Raw genomic sequence first — 7,399 nt, 5'->3', positions numbered from 1 at the left:
TTTTCCTATTACCTAGCTGGGGACTATTTTCAGTCGCTGCGTAATATCATTGTGAATGCTGCACCCATGGTACGGCAGCAATGTTATTTGATTATAACACCGGAATGAGAGTATAGTTCCTAGCCATATCGTCTTAGAAAATCGCAACTTTTCATTTTCCGTCGGTCTTAGTACACGATGTAACTACAGAAGAGTCAAGTTTTAAATAGGAAAAATATCGAAACTCTTTGGTCATTTTTGAGCGAGATGCTAACGGTCCAATCAGATTCAATGATCTATGCTAAGCTGCAGCTAAAAGTGCTACCGCCAGACCTGGAGATAAGCTGAATGGATTCGAAAACGGTAAAACTCAACTCTTGGAAAATGCCTATTTTCAAAAATAGTGGCGTGTTCCTTTAAGCCTGCACGTAGGATTGTACAGCCTCTGGGACTAAGACTGGGGCAGGTCCATTGGGCAGTTTTTCTTGGTTTTAAACTAGCTTCCCAAGGTGAAGGCAAAGGTGAAACACAATATACACAGAAACAAAGGTAAATCTATAATTGTTCCCGCACGGCTAGCGACGAAGGTCTTCACATCCAAGGAACACTGTCACCCAAGATGAGGTATGCTTTAAGCAAGCTATTTTTGTTTGTTTGTTTGAATGGTCTCTCTATTCTGAGACTTTGGACATGATCTATGCTAAGCTGCAGCTAAAAGTGCTACCGCCAGACCTGGAGATAAGCTGAATGGATTCGAAAACGGTAAAACTCAGCTCTTGGAAAATGCCTATTTTCAAAAATAGTGGCGTGTTCCTTTAAGCCTGCACGTAGGATTGTACAGCCTCTGGGACTAAGACTGGGGCAGGTCCATTGGGCAGTTTTTCTTGGTTTTAAACTAGCTTCCCAAGCTGAAGGCAAAGGTGAAACACAATATACACAGAAACAAAGGTAAATCTATAGTTGTTCCCGCACGGCTAGCGACGAAGGTCTTCACATCCAAGGAACACTGTCACCCAAGATGAGGTATGCTTTAAGCAAGCTATTTTTGTTTGTTTGTTTGAATGGTCTCTCTATTCTGAGACTTTGGACACAATTATCCCATGTCCTTCCACAACATCAGAGTGAAAAAGGATTTATTTTTCAAGAGTGAGCGTTGAAAGTTTATTCTGTGGTGGAAGAAGCAGCAGAACTTGTGGTCTCTGGCAGAGTAATCTCTTCTTCATAGTCTGTCGTGGCCCCTGATTCAACCTCTATTCTTTTATCTTGCTTTGTCAGGGTGGCTGCACTGCTTCTTCCGTTTCCCTCCTCCTCTTCTCTTTCTAGCATTTTCCCTTCGACTGTGACTTTGAGAAAGATGATTGCCTTTTGGTAAAGCCATTCCTCTGTTCACCTCTATTTCGCCACCCCATTTGTGTGTGTACTTTTTACCACTGTCTTGCTTTCTGCCTCTCTTTCCCTCCTTTTCTCACTGTCCTTACTCTCCTGCACCCAGGCATTGTGCTTAGCAAACATCAAAGAAGTCCATCACACACCATCTCACACAAATCTTTAAACAGCCAGAGAACATCCAGACCTCTCCCATCCCTCTGTCACAGTGTCACCGTGTGTTTCAGAAGCAGTGGAGGACTGTTGGGACTTGTGGACTCACCCGCTGAAAAGATCTGGAGTTGTTATAATGCCTTTTCTCTCAACGGGCCTTACGAAAGGGGGCCCTAACACTGTGATCAGGGGCCGGGTGATATTCTGTTTGAAATGATAAAAGGATTAATTTTCAACAGCCTTCCTCGCACAGGGGGCAGTCCCAAGTGCCACAGCATGCCAAGGGTCATCTTTAGAATATGACTGCCTTCAAAAAATCCCTGCTAACTGCGATGTCTCGTGGCAATGTTATACCTCTTTTCAAGACCCCTCTCTCTTTGTCAAGTGCATAAAGATTAATGAAGAAAATTTCACGGCCCACGCTTCTGCTCCTGCAATGCTCCTGAGCTCTATCCCTCCCTCCTTCTCTGTTCATTTTTCTTTTTCATCTTTATTTCTATCATTATTTTACTCTTTCTCCTCTCTAGCTAATTCTGGCAATGGGTCTTGTGTAGTAAACAAACAAAGTAGTCGCAGCAAGGGAGGAGAGAGCAAAGCAAGAAAGACAGAGACAGAGAATGGGACAAAGAGAGAGAGACTCATTTCTTATTTGGAATTCAGAAAGATGCAGTGATCAAAGAAGGCTCAATATCTCCTAGCTGTTCAAAGGGACTTGTATAAAACAAATATGATGTGATCAGGAATAGAAGCACTCTCATTAAGAGCCGAAGCGGATGATGACAGGTGCGTGGAAGAATCTCGTTGCACGCTAATTTTCTTCCCCCACTGAAAATGTGTTGTTTGCTTTGCTTTCGTTTTCCTCCCTCGGCCTCGCCTTCCTTCGTGTTGTTGCTCCTGATATTGATTAGGGAGTGAACGGTAGAGTAGTAGAGAGGGATTTCACAGATGCCGCTCCCCTGCATGGTTTTGTCAGTGACAGCCCCTCTCCTCATGACAACTAGAGCTCTGAGCAGGGTGTGAGACATGATTGCTGTTTGCACACAGAAGTCGCATCGACATAAACATCTCGCTTTCGGGCCTTCAGGGTTTTGAAAACCTTTTACATTTTCCTGTTACGATAAGAACGGCAATTACCGACTAGGAGCTCCTGGCTGATCAGGTGGATTTCTTCAAACAGATGCTCTGCTGTGGCTTCCGTCGACAAAGGAGCTGGGCCACTCACTATTGCAGAACTGTGGAGAAAGCCTTGCTAGAACGGTTTGCTAAATCAAGTGAAGTTGTGTGCATCAAGATTTTAGTTTTAAATCCACCAAATGTCTAGAATGAGGATTTTGTCCTGTCTCACCTTTGTCTTCACATTCAAATGTCAAATCTATCCAACAATTGAAATTCACAATCACACAATGTCATAATTTAGACCAGTGGTTCCCAACCCTGGTCCTGGAGGCAGCCCAACACTGCACATTTTACATATCTCCTTTCTCTGACACACCAATTTCAGATCTTGCGTCTCTACTAATGAGCCGATGACCTGAATCAGGTGTGTTTGATTAAGGATACATGCAAAACGTGCAGTGTTGGGGTGCCTCCAGGACCAGGGTTGGGAACCACTGATTTAGACATTTTACTTTTTTTTTATTATAATTTTTTTTTTACACAGATTGTAATACTGCAATCATCAATCTTCAACCCTGTTACCCAAGTTATTGTGAAAGTTGTAAGCTGTTTTAAACATTTTAAAATTAATTTTAATCAGGGTTGCAAAAATTGCAAACCCATAGAAAATTTAGTTTAATTAGACCTACTAAGGTTGATGATCAACATTTCCTGCTTAAAATCTACTCACTGACCATTTGTTAATTATTTTTTAATTAAGTAATTTTTTTAAACATTTTTAAAGATTTCGGGTCATATTTTGGAGAGCCCTGTTCTTAGAAAGTAACATTGGTCCTCAAGACCATTTGGCCATGGCTTTTCTGTATTATTTAGATCTGTAATGAAATGGCAGGTCCTAGAGTGTTTTTTCTCCTGGAGCAGGTAATGAAATATTCAGTATTTTTCTCCAGCCAGGATGGTGGCATGGGCTTTGTTACCATTGGTCTGACACAGACATCTCAGGACAGGATCTTAGTTAGCACATCAAAATTGCTTCGTATCTGTCAGATTATTTTTTCCTAGCAGGCCTGTCAATTTTTGTGTTTATATTCCACTGCCTTGTTGATATCTATTGTATCTGCTTAGTCCAAAAGAAACAGGATGTGTGATATTGTGATTCTAAGCTTTTGCAATACAGAAGTACCAAAGAGGCTTTTGAATAATACGCTGAGCCGAGTAGAAGAAACTGGTTTGTTTTATTTACAGCCCAGTTTATTGTAAATATTGCTTTATCCAGAAACCTGATGCATGAGAGACTATACATGCTGCTACAAAACATGCAAAAAAGTAAACATGGACACTTTGTAAAAATCTTAGATGGAATACATACAATTTAATTAATTCCTGCTTAAATCCACCATCAGTACATCGGAGACACATGGCAACATTTCATATTTGATTTATTGGGAGGTAATGACAGGGATCAACTGACATTTCGTTTGTTGGCAGAAAGTCTATAGAGCAGATAATAAGATTCTCCTCCTGTGTTTGTGCGAATGAGGGCGTCTGTTTGATTCTTCTGTCTCTGTTTGAGCCTTGGCTGCGAATCATTCCGAGGATTGGTTTTGTTTTTTTAACAATGTATGATCAGACGATGAATGCAAACAAGAAACATCTCAGCGGTTCAACTGTTGTAGTTTGACCTGAATTCAGTGAGATCAGTAATTACTCCAACCGTGGATAGATTTGTTTTATACCTGATGCAATAGAGTATGTTTGATAGAAACTGGTAGCTAGAGGATTATGAGTCATATTTCAGCTAATCAGAAAAGATCTGATCCCTCTGTATGATGTGAAGTCCGCAATCGAGGCTCATTTACAAACTTGCTATGTTTCAGAAAATGATTGTTCAGATGAAAGTTTATCCATTATTATATGTTGGTTGACTCGTGTTATGTTTGTACTCACTCTGGCTCATTTATATCTAAAGTTGTATTGTTACATCTGCTGGGAAACACAACAGACCCAGCAAAACCTGCGAAATTCAGCATTACATTTTCACAACATTACTATCTCAGCTCCAAACTGTACTCAGTGATAATGTGACTTGTATTTTGAGGAGTGGTATTTTAAGTGATTATTCTAGACAGATGTCAGTTGTGTCTTTGCTAGAATAACACCTGGTTCACATAGGTAGTTTAGTTTTACATCCAGTACTTCTTTAATGTATGGTCAGAAAATACTGATTTGCAGTAAAAGTTTTGGTGTTGCATTTTGTAGGGACAATATTTACTTTCGGACAGCAGCAATTAATATTAACATTAATGATCTAAGTAAAGCATTGTCTGTAACTCTCTTTGGGACATTCCCAGGACACAATGACATTCATTCATTCATTCATTCATTCTTAATTAAGCAATTCAAGTAATCTATTTCCTATGTCAGGCCTTCCAGTGAATTTAAAAATACAATTGATGTTTCTTCTGTTACAGGCTAAAGAGCTAAACTTGTAAAATAATGTGACTAAGTAAAATTGATTATATCAGTAGTATGTCATGGGGACACAAATTACACATTTTCTGAGAATGACCCTAACAGTAACCAATTTATTTATTATTTTATGCTGAAGTGTATTCAACATGTTGGACAACATATCTGCAATCCAAGAATGCAAGTTTCCTAAAAGTTCAAGAATTCTGAATTTTTCTTCTATCAACAAGACGGAGCTGACAAATACTGAATTATTTTGCACAGTGCTTTTGTTTTTAAAAGCCAAGATTTATTTTTTGTACCCCTGGTTAACCCTGACCGAGGTATACTGTACACCGAGACAGCTGCACTGATTTATAACTGCCAACATCGTTTTTTTCCACCAGGGGGCAGTATGTGACCTAAAAACACACAGCCCTGTCAGACCTTTGTCTTTCAACCATGCAGAAAAGCAAAACTGAACCGACAGGGTCAATCTCTGCAAGTCCAGCACAGTTTTAAGGGATCATTTGTGCCACATACTGAGTGTATATAGTCTGACTGGGATTTTGAAAACACTCTTCTCTTTCTTCGTGTGTGTGTGTTTGCTCCATACTCAACTAATGATGTAAGCCTCTGCAAGTTACTGCAGGTATTGTGCACAGGCTTCTATTCAACATTTGTTCAAGGCCTTGACAAAGGATGCTGTGCTGCACAGTTTTTCATGGCTACCTTTTATGCTTTATAAATAGTGTACGGCCCACACATGAATAATTGAGCGTTCCAAAGTTCCAGCGTCCTCCAACTCTTAACGGGATAAAGTGAACTTAGAGCTCACATTTATCGCCCTTCTAGAAGATAATGGACAGTGTTTAGGTGATGCATCCTCTAAAACGGGGTTTTGATGCCAAGGACCCCCAGATATGAACCTCTTTCCTAAAAAGTATAAATTTGAAGAAAATGTATCTGGAATTTATACTCTGTGTAGTAAGTGTAAGTATCTGGAAATTATTATTGTTAATTCAAAATAGTTATAATTTCAAAATGATTTATGATATATTTGTATCCTCCCGCCCCCACAGACCACCTGGCACACTCTTACAGCCTTCTTGGGGACCCCAGTTTGAAAACCCCTGCTTAAACATATCTAACTTGCAGTCCAGAAAAGTTCTAATAATTTAGAGGACTTTATTGGCCTTTAGTGTGGCACTGTTGACTTTTCCCTCTTGCAAATACACCCTTATTCTATGAGTGGACACCAGCCCTTCAGTATGAACAGTGTCAATTGTGGGTGGCTGTAGATTATTTGTAAATTAAATGTGTTTGTCGGGGGGAGGTGGGGTAGCCGGCACACTCAGGTACAGAGGCTAACAACTTGCTCTGAAACAGTAACAGCTGCCAGGGCTTGCTCCACTGAGAGAGAGAGGGCTGTGTTCATTAGGCAGCAATGTCTCCTGGGCTCGTCCACCTGCCTTGATCACGTTAACATTAATAATACATGACTGAGCACGGTAATAAAACCATTACATTCGCTCCTCTTCTTTTCTATCTCACGCTGCTGGTGCTACTGGTTCCACATGTGGGGACAGAATCTAATTTCTTGCCTTTATCGAAGGCTTCCTCGTGTATCATCGCCACCAAACAGTACACAGCGCTCAGAGGCACAAAAATGAGTTTACCCTTTCTTTTTGGGGTTCACCTGGCCCTAAAACAATACACTGGTCGCTGATTCTGAAATATGTGTGTCGTTAATTCGGCAGGGGTGAAACCAAAGCTTGTTCATTTCTGTGTAATTTCAAATCTGCCACAACTGAGGGCCGTCCTCGGAACAAGGTGTTTTATCCCCGAGCAGGAGTCAGAAGAAATGGCTACAGATGATGGGATTTTATCAGACACAGATATGCCTTTTCAATATGGTTCAAAAATTTCTCCAAGTGACCATACATTTTAATGTCAGCAGAAATGGCTTCTGGAGATTGCTTTAAATGATTGGATTTGCCTGTTAAGATTGGAATGGGAGGATTTGCATAGATTTAAAACACCTGTGATGAAATCTAAATGTGCCATGGCCTCTCTCAAACAGCGGGGTTATATGGGCAGGATGTGGGAAAGAGAAGGGAAGGGAAAAGGGAAAAGGGAAACAATCCAGGGATCATGTCCTTGTTAAAATTCACACAGTCATTTCCTTTTATGGCTGGAGATCCTATCAGTCAATAAGAAGAGTGAACCGGTTGAATCACAAGTATGAATACTGGATAGATCCGTAAATATGACTGATTCTTTTTTTAATGTAACGGTCTTAAGCCCGAGATCAGAT

At 40.4% G+C, this 7,399-nt stretch overlaps 1 long non-coding RNA gene across 1 annotated transcript; it reads right to left on the bottom strand.

The window, feature by feature from the left end:
* Positions 1-2,215: 2,215 nt before the first annotated feature.
* On the bottom strand, positions 2,216-2,968 carry LOC107730696 (uncharacterized). Its single transcript, XR_001638709.1, has 3 exons — positions 2,864-2,968; positions 2,653-2,750; positions 2,216-2,548 (listed from the first exon to the last, which is right to left on the bottom strand). It is a non-coding gene; the product is annotated as an uncharacterized LOC107730696 (long non-coding RNA).
* Between the last annotated feature and the right edge of the window lie 4,431 nt (positions 2,969-7,399).

The sequence above is a fragment of the Sinocyclocheilus rhinocerous genome, unplaced genomic scaffold (assembly GCF_001515625.1).
Source record: "Sinocyclocheilus rhinocerous isolate Xijiao unplaced genomic scaffold, SAMN03320098_v1.1 scaffold1179, whole genome shotgun sequence".
NCBI classification, from domain to species: domain Eukaryota; kingdom Metazoa; phylum Chordata; class Actinopteri; order Cypriniformes; family Cyprinidae; genus Sinocyclocheilus; species Sinocyclocheilus rhinocerous.
Note: the sequence above shows the minus strand (reverse complement) of the source record. Positions and strands in the feature narration are given on the sequence as shown.